General features: G+C 34.9%; 1 protein-coding gene across 3 annotated transcripts in view; it reads right to left on the reverse strand.

Annotated features, from left to right (window-relative positions):
• The window catches only part of LOC5579300 (FMRFamide receptor), a 412,004-nt gene that overhangs the window by 58,483 nt on the left and 332,787 nt on the right, over positions 1-20,734 (reverse strand). For 2 of the 3 annotated variants that reach the window (XM_021848884.1, XM_021848882.1), the window contains one exon: positions 7,022-7,174. The exons of the other annotated variant lie outside the window; for it this stretch is intronic. The gene's annotated coding sequence lies outside the window, so the exon portion shown is untranslated. The remainder of the gene's footprint in view (positions 1-7,021; positions 7,175-20,734) is intronic. 3 annotated transcript variants of the gene reach the window in all.

Below are 20,734 nucleotides of genomic sequence, written 5' to 3' on the forward strand. Positions count from 1 at the left end.
GTGACAAATCGTCAAATGCCAATATGGGGTCATGCACAAATTAAGTCACGCTACAAGGGGGGGGGGAGGGTGTCGAGCCAAGCGTGACAAGCCTTACAAAATTTTCAAAGGACTCATACAAAAAGTGTGACAAAGGGGGGGGGGGGGGTTGAAAAAGTTGAAATTTAGCGTGACATAATTTGTGTACCATCCCTATGTCAAAAAGGCAAAACGTGGAAGAGACAAAACGTCGGAAGGACGAAACGTCGAAAAGAATAAAAAATGAAGGAAACAAAATTTCTTGGAAGAATAAATAAATAAATAATTCATCATGTGTCAAACGTTATTCATAGCATATTTGATCGTTCCCGATGAGAACTAGAGAATTCTGGCAAACAATGTTTAAAATTACCGGCCTTTGATCTTCAACTTGCACATTTTTTTGTTGATCGGCCACCACCCGATCACGCGCCTTTGCTATCACTATAAAAGCTGCTCCCAGCTCACGTGTGTTGACGAATTCCATCCAGAATGAGTCGAAAAAATAAGAATTGTGCTCTATAGTCTTCGATTTGGATTAAATTTTGCACATGTTTTTGGTATGGTAGAATAACTTTTGAAAATGGCCTATAAATTTTTGCATGCAACTTATATGCAAAATTCTAACTCTGAATCTGTTGATTTTTATAGAAAAATGTTCTATGAAGAAGTTGTAGTGAACCGTTTGGACTATAAGAAAAAAAATGTATACATAATGTATAATATATATTATTGATGAAGAAACGCGAAAAACTTATGAAAATGGCCTATTTTAATATTCAAACAATATTTTTTGCACTAAACTCGATATATTTCGAAAATGGCTTCTTCTAGAGAAATTATTCATATAATCATTATGGCTTCGAATCATTTCAATATGCTTAGTGTATTTATTTTGACAACAAATCAAAATTTTGAAAATCGACCAAAAGTTGTTCTTAAAAAAAACTTTTTTATTAAAAATTTCACCATCATAAAACTTTGTCCTTAACATCTTATTACTATCAAGATTCTATGGTGAAAATTTAAAAAATATTAAAATTGGGGTTTTGTGTAATTTAATATTCAAGTTTTCTTTTTGATTTTTCTATGAAAATAAATAAAATATTTTTTCAGTGTATATTTTTTTCTCATAGTCCAATCGGTTCACTACAACTTCTTAATAGAACATTTTTCTCTGAAATCAACAGTTTCAGAGTTAGAATTTTTCAAATAAGTTGCATGCAATAATTTTTAGGCCATTTTCAAAAGTTACACTTGAGTCAAAATGATCAATTTTTCTATGGAAAACGCTTATTCTACCAAACCAAAAATATGTGCAAAATGTAATCTAAATCGAAGATGGTCGAGTTTTGTGACTGACCGATTTGACATGGAATCCACTCATTTTCCATGTTATTGGGATTCCTATAAGTATATTTCCTAGTATTTCGTCCGAAGTTCTCTTAAGAAGTTTTTCAGGGATTTCTCCATGACTTTGTTCAAACGTCACTCGAAAGATTTCTCCAGGTATTGTTTGTGACAACTTTTCATGAACATTTTTATTAATTTTTCAGATAATTAGATCGATTGAAAAAAGAATAGACAATTTTCTAAGTCAGACAATGCGGTAAGTAATTAGTTCAAAATATGCTGCCCATAACTGCATAACAATCACATTCGACGTTTTTACAAATTGGAGTTCATACCATGGAGAGTCATCAAATAATAAATACTTTCGATCAACTTAATGAAATTTTTCTAGAAAATTCGAAAAAAGTACCAAGTCGTTTTGTCACATTGGTAATCATAACCGCAAAACAGTCACATTGAGATTATGAATGTGACTCGTAATGTAATAGCAATGAAACTTCTATCAGAATTATTTTTTGACTATTCATCTAGTATGCGTAATGAGTTGTACAAAATATCAGCCTCATATAAGCACTTTTGAGTTTCTGGTAATTTTTTGAAATTTCAGTTTCCTTCCATACTGCAATAAAATGCACACTTGGTATTCCATTCACTCAATGCCTACTTTTGTCGAATGTTACAAATTTATAGTTATGGGCAGTATGTGTCAACCACTAACGAAATGTCAGGTTCATCCCATCAGAAACAGTTGATAAATTGCGGTGAGAGGGAAGTGGGTGGCAGCGTCTTATAGAAGACTTGACAGTGATTTTATTTGCAAAGACTGAGGCCACTGAACACAACGAGTTGATTTTTCAAGAAAACCAATCAAATTTCTCTTCCATTCTGATTAATCTTTCAATTATTTAAGTATACTCTACAATTAAAAGTTGTAGAAATCTCAATTCTTTGCATTGAAATCTATGTGTTCGGAATATGTTACAGAAACAAAAATTTAGACTCGATAATCCGGAATTTGTTTTTTGGTGTTCTTGTTTTTAATTCTTATGCATAAATCTGAGATAATTTGTTATTGCAATAGGGTTTTGTTCTACTTCGTCGTAAGCGCTATTATTCGTCGTATCAAACTTTAAATGTTCCACTACAGCGGATATTCAAACTTACTTGCAACATAGATTCATTATCCAAGTGTAATTTTGTGAAAGCTGTTATGGTTCGTACAATTGTACACCAAAAATGCAATAAAACTACTGTATTTCGGTAAATAACTTCAGTTCAATTATCCACTTTGCACTTTTTCACCGAAATCGCATGGACGAACAAGATTTGAGAGAAATGCTTAGCGATCGATTGAGCCACACCACTTTCCAACACAAGTTTCTTCCCGGCCCCCGTGGGTGACTTACTTCGCCGGCCACTTATTTTCCTTATGGAAAACCTTCGTGCTTCTTCACTGAAGGATTTCATTCCAATAACACATCGTAAAACTTCAATGAATCACCCAATTTTACGAAATTTCCTCAACCGTCGCGTATAATTGAGAATGTAAACAAAGTTCAATCCGTCTTACTGAGAAAAAAAGCTTGTGCGCATCAATGTGTGCGCGACGCTCGACGTAAAAATATGGTTCCTTTGATTGTGTTGTTTTCGCTGTACTGTTAGCAAATGCCATAATTGTACGGTCAAAAGGAATTGTGTTCATATGTTTGGGCTGAATTTTGATGACGAACAATCGATTTTAATGGAAATAAGTATATTTCATCATGCTGAAGGAATGGAGGGAGATGCCCGTATATCTATATATTTTAGTAAAACATTTTATTATAGCGTTGATATGTTGTGTTTTAACCACTCAATACATCACAGTGAGCCGTAAGTTGTGAGACGAATCTGGAAACTGATTGTGACGAAGTTGAAAATGATACGACGGATTGAGAATACGGTAAGATGTATTTTCTTTGCATTATTTCCAAAATGAGATCAAGATTTATCAAAATGTTATTGTACAATGCTAAAGCCGTTTTGAGAAAGAATTGTTTGGCATCGGTTTGTATCAGCATCGTTCACTGCAATACTGGGAAAATTACAGTTCTCACTGATCAATGCTTAATACGATGGATACTAGCACATCGCCCTATACAATTTGAATGGTTTTGCAGTTTTGAACCTATTTTAGAAAAGGGGGGTTTGGAAAAGTGTTTTTCGTGTTTTAAAAAAAGTTTTATTTTCTTGTAAAGATCCCTACTGTTCCAAGAAATAATTTCTGGCTACGACACTGCATCATATAAATAAAACAACGAAAAAGAGATAATATTTAAGTTCTTTTATCGAAGATTTCAAATTTTATTCTTAGTGATTCGATTATCCGGAGTGAAAAAAAAAACATACTTCAGATAAGTCCGACCTGTATTATCAATATTGAACAGTTTTATTTAACAAAGAGGTAAAAATTTTCAGAAATATTCGCTTACTCTTACCCATTATATGCTTTAAAAGTCACTGTAAGATCAAGTGTTTGAAAATATGAATCGACGGTACGTTACCATACTTATGAAAATATTAAAATCAAATTCCGAATATTAACGTGAAAAATAATACAATTTTACCACATTTACCTTTGTGATACTTTTTTAATGGCCTGCCAAAATTTAAAATTTGATCACCCGGAAATGGGCAGTAAACCTTAATCACAGACAAACAGACGTCACACTTTCATCGCTGTCCATCGACCAACTTTTTAACGATCGATTCGAATATATGGTAGGTGGACAATCGACCACCCGCAGCGCTCACGTCGTTTTTGTTCGTGTATGACGTTTACACACTACCGCCACCTGTTGGTCCATCGGCCAACTACAGAATTTTTAGCATTGGGCGTACATGTTTTCGCGACTGTGATTTTGATCGCGATTTGTTCTAAGTGTTACGCCTGTTTCTCTGTGCCTTAATTTTACTACTAGTTTAATCATAATATTCAAATTCATGAAATTCATTGACATTTGGAGGACATTTGGGACTTTTTATAAAAATAACTCACATGGGAAACTCGAACAGATCGCATCGAGTTAGAGAGGTATCGATTTACATTGTTATCAAAGCATGCTAGATTGAATAGACCGAGCATTCCATCGTGTCAGGGGAAATATCGAGATACAGCATATCGAGTAAGAGAGAGTTAACTTCATTACAATTTTTAAATATAGAGGACTTGAATCACTGAAGAGTGAAGGAACTTGAATGGTTTTCTTGAAAAATCACTAGAAAAAGTCTAGGGTTAGGAATATTAGCCATGTTCAGAACTTGAGACTAAAGTGAATGTAATACAAAATATGCTGCATAGGCTTCTATCACACTACATAACTCCATATCACAGACAAACAGACGTCACACTCTCATCGCTGTCCATCAACCAACTTTTTAACGATCGATTCGAATATATGGTAGGTGGACAATCGACCACCCGCAGCGCTCACGTCGTTTTTGTTCGTGTATGACGTTTACACACTACCGCCACCTGTTGGTCCATCGGTCAACTACAGAATTTTTAGCATTGGGCGTACATGTTTTCGCGACTATTATTTTGATCGCGATTTGTTCTAAATGTTACGTCTGTTTCTCTGTGTCCATATCTTAGGTCATCTGATATAATACTTGACGGAACAAATGGATTCTAACTTTTGAATTTCACCAGACTCACCACAAATATGTGAACTTTGTCTTTGCAGTTGACTAACTACATTACCATGTTTGCGAATACACGGACAAAACATCCTCAACGATACCGACTAAGTTTGTGAGGCTCCGTGTCGATCACCAAAACTAACAATACACACTCTCTCCTCGCACACACACGTGGCCTCGCAAGTTATAATGGAGCTCAGCCCAATATTAGTTCCGTAAGCCAGATGAGACACGGGCCCGCCATCCAGTACACGCAAAAAAATTGTGGTTTAAAAACTACCATTTTAGGGGGTTAACTTAAGCGCTCGGACCGGCAATTTTCAGCAGACCAGAAATGCGCTTGTTTTTACCATGTCTGTAGTTGGAATCAGATTGTTTTAAATTATGTTTGTCAAATGTACCAGTAATGCGGTGTGGTGTACCGTAAACATAGTAAATTGGTCTGAATTTCCATGGTAGTTTTAAGAATGGGCGTAGTCAGCTAAAATAGTTATTTTTACCACAGAGTTTTTTCCCGTGTAGCTAGAACGGTGAAGATGAAGCTCCTATGCGCCGAGAAGACATCACAGCTAATGGCAATCAGAAGAGTACAATATTTGCACACGTTCTGCAGCGAGGTCCAACGGTAGACGGGTGACGGGTGACAGACTGTCAACCAGTGGAGTGATGGAATGCTTCTTCCGGCCCGTGTCGCTTTGATTATTATAACGCGCCACTGTGGGTCAGAATTAGAATTTCGTCACATAAGTCCAAAGATTTCTTCTTATAAAACGGATCACACTGTGGAACATTTTTTCGTCACAAGCAATAGAACTACAGTCAGTGGCATAAATTAGTAACCAAATGCTGTTTTTCCATACAAAATGCCCAAGTTTGGGGTGCTGTATCTCAGCTTCTGGTAGTCCGAATTGGCTGAAATTTGGATGACGAACTACAAATAAATTGAAAATTTGCCTGTAAGGGAATTATTACATTGCAGTCATTTAACATAGAGTTTCAGAGTTAGTAACCGAGAGACTTTTTAATTTAATTCGAAAACGGTAAGTCGTGGAAAGTTGATGTGTTCTGCAAATTTGTGTGCAAATTGAACAACTCTGTGGAACTGACCAACAACCCACAACTTACCGTTTTAGAGTTAAAAAAAAAAGTCTCTCGGTCACTTACTTTTGTCTTTGAACAACCCTCTGAAACTCTGTTTCGTTCACACAAGTTGAAACTCTGTTTTGTTCGCACAAATTCCAGCCAATTCGGACTACCAGAAACTGAGATACAGCACCCCAAACTTGGGCATTTTGTATGGAAAAACAGCATTTGGTTACTAACTTATGTCACTGGCTGTATCTATACAATTTATGATGAATTCATTGCCAGTTTCATCAGTTGATGTCGAAATACGCGTGCCTGTCAAAGGATACGAACTCCAGTGGAATTATATGGTATAGTACTAAATTCGGTTTTTCATCTACTTACAGGTATTCCACTGAATAGCTCGAAGATTTATTTTCATGGATTTTCACATTATTTAACGTGTTCAGTTAACTTGTATGCAAGTATACCGATTTTTGTTTTTGGATTTACTACAAAATTCAATCTTTATTTGTTTTAGAATACTTCTCATTGAAGCTTATAATACTTTCAATGCTCAAATAGTAGTTAATGCCACAAGTTGCAGGATGAAGATTTTCATTTCGAGTCGTTAAATTCTATATAAGTCGTTAACATCTATATTCTCAACTCAATTCAAAATCCATCTTTATCACCACAAACTCGACTTTTGCATGTATAAATGAGTTTGCATCACTTTGAGCATTCATTAGCTTGGGATTTTGTCGTGAGATTTAGATTTGTATCCCATAGTGAACGCGATGGGCCGGCAGTGACGATGGTTATGATTTAATGCGTCACGGTATCTACATAGAGCAGAACCCAAGGAGCTCATCGGAACTAAAGCCTGATTGCAAATATTTACCGTCGTGTCGTCGTCGGCGGGGATCTTTGCGTTACGCGCGTTGGCTCGGGAGCAGAATATCATCCGGATGGAACTTCTCTCAGGATGTTCTTCTGTGCCTCGAGATGGGTTATGCCATTGATGTCAGTTTGAACTTTCGTTTAGATGATTACCCTGGAATGATAAGAGGATGCGTGGGAGATAGTTAGCGAGATTGAAATATGTTGGAAGTTTGTACAATATCTTTATTACAGGAAACAATAAGCATAATGTACACTAGCTGTCATAAACAACTAAGAACTCGTTGGAAAAAAGAATTGCAACACTCAGTTGAATAGGAACATTTACGGCTTTGACACCATTCGACTATTATCGGCAACCAAATTTCAAACGCCAAATATACAGTATTTTTCAATCGAAACACACAAATGAAAATATCCAGATGATTTTTTATTCTTTCAGCTTCCCGATGACGAGATTTCCGAGACAGAACAAACATTATCGCCAGAGATGTGATCAATTCAAATGAACACGCCTCAAAATAAGTCTGATTTGGAGCTGCCGAACCAATTCGCCTACAGTTCTTATTGGATAGCTGCCGAAACGAATGAGGCTGACACTGACAATATCCACAGCGTTGTAAAAACCATGTAAAAACCATGCAATTTTTAAAATTTGTATGTACTGTAGACATTAACCACTCTGCGCTCCAAATGACCCCGTTATTGATAGACGACTTTTTGAATGATTTGAAGCCCGAGACAAACCTTGACTATAATTCGTAGACCAGTAGATTGGCAGTTTCAGCAAATTTATTTATCAGATCAAGTGCTATCTGTCGATGGAAACTCTGATTGAGAATACGTCAGCTAGGTGACGCAAGTGACGACTTGTTCAATCATCTATATCTCAAAATCCTTATCAGCTAGAAGGTTGGTGTCTTCGGCAAAGCTGTTCAGTAGATCAAAGGATCTCTGGCGGTAAAGAGTCTGATTGGAAATTCATCCGCTAGGTGGTGCTAGTAAAACCAACCTTCTAGACATTAACCTTCCAGCTGATAGGATCTTGAGGTACAGAAAAATAAATATGTCTTTTTACTAGAGCCACCTACCGGATGAATTCGCAATCAGACTCTTTTCCGCCAGATACCTCTTATTCTGCTGAACAGCTTTGCCGAAGCTACCAACCTTCTAAATATTGAGGATCTTGTGAAACAGACAATTGAAGAGAATTTATTACCAGCGCCAGCTAGCGGATCTGCTGAATATCTTTGCCGAAGATACCAACCTCCTGGCTGATAAGGATAGTAGAATCAACCTTCTAGCTGATATGGATCTTGTGCTAGAGAAGATTGAATATTTTTTTATAAGCGCCACCTAGCGGATGGATTTCCAATCAGACTCTATACCGCCAGATAGCCCTTGATCTGCTGAACAGCTTTGCCGAATACACCAACCTTATAACTCATTTGGATCTTGTGATATCCATTTCAGAACAATTTTGGATCACTGGTGTCCACGCTTTTTCCGTTATCTAGCAAAGGAGGATGCGTTAGGGGGAATATCTCACTCAAGGATAGTAAAACCAACTAACCGCATTTACTGAAAACAATATCTTCTATATAAATAAAAATGGAATGGTGTTTGTATGTCACGAAATGACTTAAGAACGGATCAGCGGATCTGAATGATTCTTACTCCGTTTTGTTTGTCACGGGTTCCGAAGTGTTTGGGTGTATAAAAAATACAGGATATTCACCGAGAAAGTCTGAAAAACTCGAATAAACGGAATTGTCATTTTGTATGGGATGATCCGCAACATTTTTCAACAGCCTACTTGATGGCAAAACGAAGTTTGCCGGGACCACTAGTTTCAAATATTTTAGCTACTGGTCTCCGAATTAACTCCGAATAGCTTGAACATGAAGTGAGTCAAACTTGTATAACTTCAAAGCTCGTGGTGATGGGCCTTGATTACTGTCTCCAGGCGAAAAAGCTGTTGCCTTGATCCTGCACCGGTAAGCCTTTCTTTGGAACATCTGTGCTGCCCATAACTGCATATTTGTAACATTCGACAAGAGTAGGCATTGAGTAAATTGAATACAAAGTGTGCATTTTATGGCAGTATGATAGGAAACTGAAATTTCCAAAAAATACCAGAAACTTATAAGTGCTTATTTGAGGCTGATATTTTGTACAACTCATATCGCATACTAGGTAAATAGTCAGAAAATAATTCTGATATAAATTTCATTACGAGACTCATTTATACTCTCAATGTGACTGTTTTGCGATTATAAATACCAATGTGACAAAACAACTTGGTATTTTTTTTCGAATTTTTTAGAACAATCTTACAGATTTCAGTAAATTGATCGAAAGTATTTATCATTTGATGTCTCTCCCCGGTATTAACTACAATTTGTCAAAAATGTCGAATGTGACTGTTATGCAGTTATGGGCAGTGTGGATTGAAATCGAGAACAATAAGTATTGGTGTTATGTATTTTCAACCTGATCGCATATTCGATGTGCGCATCATTGGAAGCCGCATTAACCCGTATAGACCTGAGTGAAAGCAAAAATACTGAAACCCTCACCGCTCAACGAATTCTTAACGGATTCAAATGATTTTTTGTCAGTTCACTGGCTCACATATCTTGTTTCTAAATGTGGCCAGAGGAACTCGGAAATATTCCTGTGGCCGGAGTTATACCGGTGGGTCACTGGGTCAAGTCGGGTAAAAAAGGGGTATTTTTTGGGACATGATAAGTTACCTTTATTTATTTGCAATGACAATCATTTTAATTTGCATAAATCATTAAGATCTGATATTCAACATTATAAATGAAGAGTTTTGCACCGTTTACAATATACTGGATGTCGCCATTCGGACGTAATGTCCGGAAGAACCGGCTATAGATTTGTTGGATACTAAACCGTTTCAATTCTTGAAAAGTAGAAATCAAACGTAATTGTGTACTCAAATGCGTTCCCATAAGCTTGGGACAGATGTTCAGATATAAATTGGACACTTTATCGTGAGTTTAAGGCGTTCCGGACCCGAAAATAGTCATTCGTAAGATCAATCAAATGCAAAACTCATAATTATCCAATTCAATCGTTTCTGAAAAAGTTTACACTGATGCAATTTTCTTAAAATTCCGTCATGTGGTGGCCACATTATAACCGATTCTGGAAATTATGTGTCTTGAAATTTGCCTACATCCAGGGGCACAAACGCACAGTACCCTTCTCACCCGACCTGACCCAGTGATCCACCGGAATAACTCCGACCATAGGAATATATCCGCATTCCTCTGTCCACTTCTAGAAACTAGATACGTGTGCCAGTATACTGACAAAAAATCATTTGAATCCATCGAGAATTCACTGAGCGGTGAGGGTTTCAGTATTTTTGCTTTCAGTCAGGCCTATACGGGTTAATTCAATTAATTCTGTACTTTCGCATTTGGAAGTGAATGACTTCGCGCTTCTGTTTGGAGATTACAACCAATCTGGATTATTGTCGAACAAATTACCGAACGAAACTCCTTCCTTGGTGTTTTGCGGTCACAATCGGTCAGTCACAGAGCTTGATCATCTTCGATTTGCAGTCAATTTTGTACATGTTTTCAGTATGATAAAATAAGTGTTTTCCATAGAACAATCGATCATTTTTATTCAAGAATAATTTCTGAAAATGGCCTATAAGTTTTTGCATGCAATATATTTGAAAAATTCTACCTCCGAAACTGCTGATTTAAGAGAAAAATGTTCTACGAAGAAGTTATAGCAAACTATTTGAACTCAGAGAATAAAATATACATTGAAAAAATATTAAATTTTTCTTCATGAAAAATTAAGACTTAAATTTTAAATTACACAAAAACTACATTTATGATATTTTTTAAATTTTCACCATAGAATTTTGATAGGAAACAGATGTTTTAGACAATGTTTCATGATGGAGAAATTTTTAATAAAAAAGTTTTCCAAAGAACAACTTTCGACCGATTTTCAAAATTTTGATGTTATTTTTGTCACAATTAATACGTTCTGATGATGCTATAAGAATCTTGGAATCATTTTTAACCATAATGAGTATCATGATCATTTCTCTAGGAGTAGCCATTTTCGAATCATATAAAGTTCAATGCAAAAAATGATTATTTTTATAATAAAATAGGCCATGTTCATGAGTTAATCGCGATTCTCTATCGAGAAAAATAAGTAAGTGGAAAAAATGTGGCCTATACTCTCGAAAACGTATTTGTCTTCATGGAGAATCGCGAATTACTAATAAAAATGGCCAATTTTATTATATTATTAATATATTTTGCATTAAACTTGATGGCTACTTCAAGAGAAGTGATCATGATAATCATTATGGTTTAGAATGATTTCAAGATTCTTATTGCATCATCAAAAAGTATTTATTTTGACAAAAAAAAAAACAAAATTTTGAAAATCGTTCAAAAGTTTTTCTAAGAAATACTCTTATATTAAAAATTTCTTCATCATGAAACTTTATCTCAAACATTTGTTTCCTTGAAAGAATCTTCAGTGCAAATTTAAAAAGTATTTAAAATGGTGTCACATTTATTTAAAATTTAAGTTTTATTTTTGTTTTTTTTTTTTTTTTTTTAAATAATTAAATACTTTTTCAGTGTATATTTTTTTCTTGTTGTCCAAATGGTTCACTACAACTTCTCTATAGAACACTTTTTTATTAAATCAACAGTTTCGGAGTTAGAATTTTTAAAATAAATTGCATGCAAAAACTTATAGGCCATTTTCAAAAGTTATTCTTGAGTCAAAATGATCGTCAGTCAAAATGACATGTGCAAAATCTCATCCAAATCGAAGATTATCGAGCACGATTTTTATGCTTTTCGACTCATTCTGGATGAAATTCGTCAGCAGTCTCCTTGGCCGATTTAATCTTAAACCCTCTACCGGCAGCTTAATTTTTTGCCACTAGAAAAATATTCAAATCGCAATAACTTTTTTGTTTCTCGATATTCAGCACCATTTTTTTACAAGACCTTAAAAAACTCTTCTTGTTCAAAAATCCGTGTCGGTGATAATCATTGGTGATCTAGTTTTGAAAATATTACGATGTTCCTTGGGGGACCGACATTTTACATATAAAATGTCTTTGGCGGCCATTTTGTTCTTGGTCAATTTATCAAAAAAATAAAATGTGTACTTTACAATGCCAGATAATATGGAGCTACTCTGAAAAAAAAAGCATACAAATCGCTTCAGTATTCTTGGAGAAATTTGAAAATTACGATATGAGGATTTTTAGTGTTTTCAAGATCTTTATTTGTCCAGTGTAGTACAAGAAACATAAATGCTCATTGCTCAAAAACGGCTGCATCAAATGGCTTCATTTTTTCACAACATACTCGCCAAAATGTATTATTCCGGGGAGTGAATATTCAATTACAATCAAAAATCTGTAGCCTTAGATATTTACGTGGGTTATGGCAACGTGTTGGTCCCCAAGGAATTTTGGAATATCTGCGGATCTAGATGACCAATCAGAAACTTTGTTTTTGTATTAAAAATGGGGTTGGCGAATACTTCGCCACGATTTTAATTTCGGTTCCTGAATTCGCCACCTAAGTTGATTTCTTATGGAGGATGGCGAATCAGGAACACCATGGCGAAAAATAGGTACAAAGGAGCAACAATTTGAAGGAAAATGATTTTTTTCTATAATTTTCTGAGAAAATTTTGCTGTTTTTAAGAATGTTTCCGCACCATTTTAAAGCAATTTAGCGAACGCTATCATAAAACGGTTTTTTTCCTTTAAATCGCACTAACGATTCTTTTGGGAAATTTTTGAAGAAATTTTTCACCAGATTTTTTAAGATTTCGCAATATATTTCTGAATTTCTCAAAAATTTTCTATAATAATTTCATTAAGTATTATTTAACTCCATGTTTTTGGGATTCTTCCATAAATAACATTTGAAATTAAATCCACTCTTCATTTGTTGGGTCAAAAACTACTCCAGAAATATCTCAATATTTTTAGCGATTGTTTTACAAATTCCTCTACGAATCACTCCATATCAGTTTTCTAAAGAAATACATACAAAAGAAGATTTCAAAGAACTTTCTTGGTAGTTTTTTTTAATAATTTCAGCTTAAATGTTATTTGGAAAATTTACTACATTCATGTCGTAGAATTCAAGAATTAAATCGTAGAATTTCTTAAACTTGTTGACAATGCACCTCACAGAAAAGCTTCACTACTATAATTATTATTCTTTTTTTTTCGCATTTTATAATAGAAAATAATTGTAGTTTTTACTGAAAGTATTTGTAACTAAAATCTAAGATAATATTGCATGCGCTCATGAAAGTTTCATGACACTATGAACATACTGATTCCTACCTATAGAAAATCCAAACAAACTTTTTTGAAGGATATACTATCGATTTTTTATTGTATTGTAGAAGCTTAACGCAAAAATATTGCAGGTATTTTTTAAGAACATAACCGAAAATGTATTGTGGTACAATTCTTAATGTAATATTTTAATGCATTTTTTTACGATTAAGGAACCATACGTACGATTTAGGAACCATACGTACAAAAAAGGCTGCAATTTTCGAAAACTCATAATTCAGCTTTTATTAGATTTTTTAAAATGTTGCTTTCTGGCATATGGAAAGATTTTTGTACGAAGATCATCAAAGCGTCATGCGAAGGAAAAAGAAGCAACAAAATGTTGAAGCTGGTAGAACAATAGATGGGCAATGGCACAATGCAAGATAATTTATAATCTTAAAACCTCTCTAATGAGTTTACAAATAAAAAAAATTTCTCAATAAGGTCCATCAAAATATTCTTCAGAAATTATCCTTGAAATCTATCCTGCCCTGCCTTCTGGTTCACTAGAATCCGCTTTCGTATCGCACAAAAAATCAAAAAAAGAATATAGATTTTGTCAATAAATGGTCAAATTATTTCTAAAGAAGTGTTTTGAGGAATATCAAGACAGAAATCTTCATGTATATCATAATAAATCTTTTCCCCATTCCCAGTTATTTTGTAAGTTATTATAACATGTTTCTCTACAGATTCCTTTACCGCTATGATAATTTCGTAAGCAAAAGTTTTCCGGTTTTTTTTTTAACAAATTTCCTCTGAAAATTCGAAGGCAAGAGACTACAACAATTTTCTTTACAATTCTTGGATAATCCGGGGATTTGATGCAAAATTTCCAGAAAAAAAACATAGAAACATTTTTGACACAATTTGTGGAGTTTTTTGGAAATATTTCTTAAGGACTTTTGATGAACTTCAATTGTCAAATTATTTTTTCATTGGAATTTGGTTCACTACAACTTCTCCATAGAACATTTTTCTCTAAAATCTACAGTTTCGGAACTAGATTTTTTCACATAAATTGCATGCAAAAAATTCATTTATCATTTTCAAAAGTTAGCTCGAGTCAAAATGATCGATTTTTTTTATGGAAAACACTTATTTTACCATACTGGAAATACAGTTAACTCTCCCTTACTCGATATTCCGTATCTCGATATCAAGTTAGAGAACCATAGTAAAAGTTGGTTTTCATGGCTAACTCGATGGTCCCTTGGAACTGCACTGTGTTTGTGTTCTATAACTCGATACCTCCCTAACTCGATGGTCCCTTCAATATCGAGTAAGGGAGAGATGACTGTATTTCAACCGATTTTTAGAACATCGATCGACTTATATTAGCCGATGTTGTCATATTAAAAGATTCACCAAAACAATTAAATTCAATGATTATTGGAAATTGGCTAAACATTTGTCATTCTTTATCTTATGTTTTCAATCAGGGCTTGTTTTTCAACAGCCATGATCAATGAGAAGCTTGAAAAAAGGTTTTTTGTAGCAACATTGTTTAAGGCATTCTAGAAGGAATTTTCATCGATTTTTTTTTTTGGAAAAATATTTTAAATTCTCTGGGAACCGAAATGCGCTGACTTTTTTGTTATAGAATACGTCCTGACTGATGAACTAATATAAATATGTAACCCACGTCATAATAAAAGCACCAAGAGCCAATTGTATGAGGTTGTTATTTCAGATGCAGATTGCAGACCAATAAATTTTAGAGATAACGATACTGAATGTTCACCAAAGTTGAAAGAAGTATTGCATGCCATACACTCGGCTGAAACACAAATGCGTATGTGGCTGGCAACACTGTTTATGAAGAATTAATAATATTTCAAAATCATAAGCTTTCAGCGGAATAGACAAATTCAAATGCTCAGCTACATAGGAAACTTTTCAACTGTAATCCAGTTTTTCATGAAGGGATCAACATTATGTCGTAGCTGGCAACATTGCTAAAGTTAGAACGATAAAACTCAATATTTCAAATTTTCTGCGCGTTATTTAGGTTGAATCTTGAGTAGAGCTTAAGTAAGCATTTTGTGTTTGCATTCGGAAAAGTGAAAAATAATCATTTTTACGCTGGCAACACGGAAAGTAGGTCTTCTATAAGACACATGTTATAGTAGATCCAAAGGCTTATGGGAAGACAACAATTTAGAGGTGTTGTTGAATATCTCGTGTGCGTTAAGAGATTGCACAGTACATACTGTACTGTCTGCAGTTTCAGTATTCAGAACGACGGGAGTTGAGGGTCATTCTTTCAGTTGAGAACTTGGCCGGTAGGGGCGCTTTTTCATACTTGCACTATATGAACCTTGAGGGATAAGAATGCAAACTTTGTAACACATGATATCTGTAGATCCTAATGGTTTGGAAGGATAGTGTCTTCGGAAGAGATATTCAGTTGCTGAAGGGCTCATTCTGATACGGAATTACGCCACCAGGCAGCGCTAGTGAGCATAAAACTATTGTTTTGCGGAATTTCTAAGATCCTGACCACTTAGAAAAATGGCGTCTTCGGCAAAGTTATTCAGGAGCCCAAGGGCTGTAATTGAGATTCAACATTTTTTACCAGATGACCCTAGTGTGCAACGTTTATTTTGTAAATATCTCAGGAACCTGACCACTTAGAAAGAAGCTGTCTTCGGAAAAGTTTCCCAGAAAATCTAGGACTATCATATGCCGAGCCATCTTTTCACAAGATCAGGATTCTGATATATCTGCAAAACAAAATTTCTATGCTCACTAGTGCTGCCTGCTGAATAAATTTCGAGTCTCTTGGCTCAAATAAAGATTACCCTTGAGCGCATGAATACATTTTTATGTTTGAATGCACGAACGTATTGAAAAGAATATTGAATATGTATACATACAATGAAATTAATTGCATGCAAATCTACAACCACACAAATCGAATCGCCATTGACAAACTGCAGATAAAGGCGCAATCCTTTAATGCAACTACCAATGGAAGCAATTAATCCATCCTGTAGCAAAAAATTTAAACGAATCACGTTGAAATGTGAAATTTCATCGGCACCCCACAACCGATGATGATGCCACGCAAACCCATCCTCCAACATCCTGAATAAAACATCTGGTTTCACAGGAAATGACAGCACAATCATTAAATCACAATCTTAATTGAATGAAAATAAATCACAAATAATAACCATCATCATCATCGGCACCATCATCGCGACCGCATCACGGGAGGCGGATTAAAGCGTATCGATCTGATCTCGAAAATCGTTGGGTTGGGTAAACAAGAAGGGGAGTAGGGTGCGGTTATTCCACTAAATTTCTCGAAACCGAAAATACTTGTGCTCTTCGGAAATCAAATCACGTAAAGAGTGGAACCTCAATGCTTGATCCAGAAATTCAAAAAATTAGAGATGGCACAAGCGACTTGAATGTGAGTTTTCAAGATATGAAACATCATCTTCAGTAGAGTTCAAATAACTTTGTTATTTTTCAATCAATTTTGAAACTTTGAGAATCTTACTCTTCAAAATAAAATTTCTGACAAGTTTTTAGAACAAAAACTTTGTCTTAAATCAAAACCAGTCTTAGTTTATAGTAGTTTTCTAAAAAATCCTCATTTTACTTACTAATCGGCTTTATTTGACTTTGTCTGACTCTAACTTGAAGGTTTCACTTTGTTCTTTCTGGCATTACGTCCCAACTGGGACAAAGCCTCTTCTCAGCTTAGTGTTCTTATGAGCACTTCCACAGTTATTAACTGAGAACTTTCTATGCCAATTGACCATTTTTGCATGTGTATATCGTGTGGCAGGTACGAAGATACTCTATGCCCTGGGAAGTCGAGAAAATTTCCAACCCGAAAAGATCCTCGATCGGTGGGATTCGAACCCACGACCCTCAGCTTGGTCTTGCTGAATAGCTGCGCGTTTACCGCTACGGCTATCTGGGCCCCTTTGGGTTACACTTTGTATGTTATGTAAATTGAGAAGAGCATACGAATTTTTGATTTTGAGAAATTTCGAAAAATAATGCCACACCTAAATGAGGAGTCATAGGTGGGCTATGGTAATGTATTTTCAGAGCTCTGGCTCTGCGCTAAATGATGATAATGATGATGATGCTGACGGTGATACGATGAGATAAATCGAAATCAGGAATTCAACGAGTCACGCGTGGAATGATCAATGTCGACCGCGAAAAGGGGATTCAATTCAAATCGGATGACGGTTCCCGGGAAACTTCGATTGTTGATAATTTTCCAATCAATTTTCCTGTTTTGATACGGTAGGTAATTATGGCGCTGATTGGTCCGCGATTTTGCTAATCACGTACGCTAATCAGAGATTCCTCAATGGATAAGTGTGAAGCTGTGGAATTTATGAGTACAAATTATGTTGATTGTTTTCGCCAATACAGAATTTCGCCCCGCTCTTCAATATAAACGGATCGCCAAGTTGTGATGAAATTGTCGTAGATAATCTTATCCCAAAATATAATAAATCGTTCAGTCGAGGATGGTTCATCAACAGGTGAGCTCGTTTTATGCTTGTGATTACAAATTTTAATCGTGGCAACGTTACATTTATGCAATCGTCCTTACACTGTTCGACAAAAAATTTTTTTTGGCTGGATCAGGGACGCGGTTATATGGGTCTTGAAGTGCAAGAAAAGTGTAGAAAGAGGCCGTTTTCAAATGATTTGCAGCATCCCTGGATTAGTTTTTGACAATGTTTGAAAATTTTGCATTTTTCATAAAAAAAAACGTAATAAGCAAAATATCAATATATTTTCAAATTCAATTATTCAACCATTGAATTAGTCAAATCAATATTTTTTAGCCCTAGATCGCTTCAGGGAAACGTGCACCATTTCAGAAGAATATTGGCATCATTTTTATATATGAATTTGGAATGTTAACGATCATTAAATAAGCATACGAGGATGTGCACCATATAAATACTACTTATTTTTCTATTCCACACATCTGGTTCATTATATAATAATTACTATAGGTTCAAGAAGACGCTTGATTAGGATTTAATTTTTTGCTCCATTTTATAAAGCAATGAGCAATGCAATCCAGTAACATTTGAGTTCAACAAGGATACGACTACGGAAAATTGATGTGTCTGTGATGTGATGTGATGTGAATATATGGGCTGGTTGGTCTAATAAACTCTTGTCAGAAATACAAAATTTATATAGGTTGGACACTGACATGTAAGTGGTCTTACATGCGCTAGTCGGTTTATCAGGAGACGATGTCTGTAAAAAATGTGATAAAATTGTTATTTGCAATTTCTAAATGTTTCGATAGGTACTCATTAATCATTTTTTACTTATCGTGACATTCATTTTCCCTAGGAAAATTACAGAATAACATAAAATAGCAACAAATAATTTAGTAATCATCATTATCACATTTTTTGCGAAATCCGCTCAGGCAGGCATGAGCTCTTTTTGATTCAGTCTGTGCACAATACTAATCATTTGTGAAAATTGATTTAGTGGTAACATGCCTGCTTCTTACTTGTAAGATGAAACAATTTCTGGTTAAACCATTTCCGATATTTTTTTATTTTTCGGTTCTAAATTTCACATGTTTTTTGGCAATTTCAATCAAACTTTCAGTTTTGAGATTTGGAATGAATTTCACAAATAATTGCGATGTATTCAAAATGAGTAAAACACTTGTTTTTCTAAGTCTTCTTGTTTAAAGAAAGAAAAATAGAAATTACGTGAAGTTTCGCAAAATTGTTTATCACAAATGTATGGATAAATTGTTTCTTCACTTAATTGAAAAGCATTTTTACTCGTTTCGAGGATATGGGAATGGGGGCTCATAAATGGACACGTTTGTCCTTATATGGGAGACGAGTTTAAAATTAACCTTAATGGTCGAATTCTTTATGTTTCCAATATGCTTACAACTAAACCCATTTGAAGAAAACATCCCATTGAACAAGAAACTAACGCTCCATTTGAAAGTTTGATTAAAATTGCCAAAAAATATGTAAAATGTAGAACCAACAAAAAAATCGGAAATGGTTTAACCAGAAATTGTATCATCTTACAAGTAAGAAGTAGGCATGTTACCACTAAATCAGTTTTCACAAATGATTAGTATTGTGCGCAAACTGAATCAAAAAGATCTCATGCCTGCCTGAGTGGCTGTCAAATGTTGTCACAAAAAATGTGGAAATGTTGATTACTGAATTATTGGTTGCTATTTTACGTTAGTCTGTAATTTCTAGGGATATTCTGATAACAAATGTACCTCACGATAGGTAATCTATTCTTAATGAGTACCTTTACAAATCTTTGGAAATCGCAAATAACATTATTATGACATTTTTCACGGACTTCGCCATCGGCTCCTGATAAACCGACTAGCTTATGTAAGACCACTTACATGTCAGTGTCCAACCTAATTTTGTATTACTCCCAAGAGTTTATTAGACCAACCAGCCCATATAAACATAACAGACACATCAATTTTCCGTATTCGTATCCTTGTTGAAATCAAATGTTACTGGATTGCATTGCTCATTGCTTTATAAAATGGAGCAAAAAATTAAATCCTAATCAAGCGTCTTCTTGAACCTATAATAATTATTATATAATGAATCAGATGTGAGGAATAGAAAATTAAGTAGTATTTATATGGTGCACATCCTCATATGCTTGTTTAATGATCCTTAACATTCCAAATTCATATATAAAAATGATGCCAATATTCTTCTGAAATGGTGCACGTTTTCCTGAAGCGATCTAGGGCTAAAAAATATTGATTTGACTAATTCAATGGTTGAATAATTGAATTTGAAAATATATTGATATTTTGCTTATTACGCTTTTTTTTGATGAAAAATGCAAAATTTTCAAACTTTGTCAAAAACTAATCCAGGGGTGCTGCAAATCATTTGAAAACGGCCTCTTTCTACACTTTTCTTGCACTTCAAGACCCATACCACCGCGTCCCTGATCCAGCCAAAAAAATTTTTTTGTCGAACAGTGTTATCACTGACAAAAGGTGACTTCCTGATTTTTTGCTTCCTCATTAAACAACACCCTTCCCGTTGTGATTGTAGAGATGCAGAGGCACTCTCGGTTTCTAGAAGCAACAATCATTACACACTAACATTCCTTCCCCATCCCAACTGCCAAGGGCTTGAGCGGCATCGTTATTGAGCAAAAATATGTACTTCGAAAGTAAGCGAAAAGTCCTATCCCTTATTAATAACAAGAAAGACATTGGTTTTTTATTCAGATTGATGCCTAGTAATAACAAAGAAATTTTTGAAAATCCTCTCATCCCATTAGGGGGTTTACTGT

The sequence above is a fragment of the Aedes aegypti genome, chromosome 3 (assembly GCF_002204515.2).
Source record: "Aedes aegypti strain LVP_AGWG chromosome 3, AaegL5.0 Primary Assembly, whole genome shotgun sequence".
Lineage (NCBI taxonomy): Eukaryota > Metazoa > Arthropoda > Insecta > Diptera > Culicidae > Aedes > Aedes aegypti.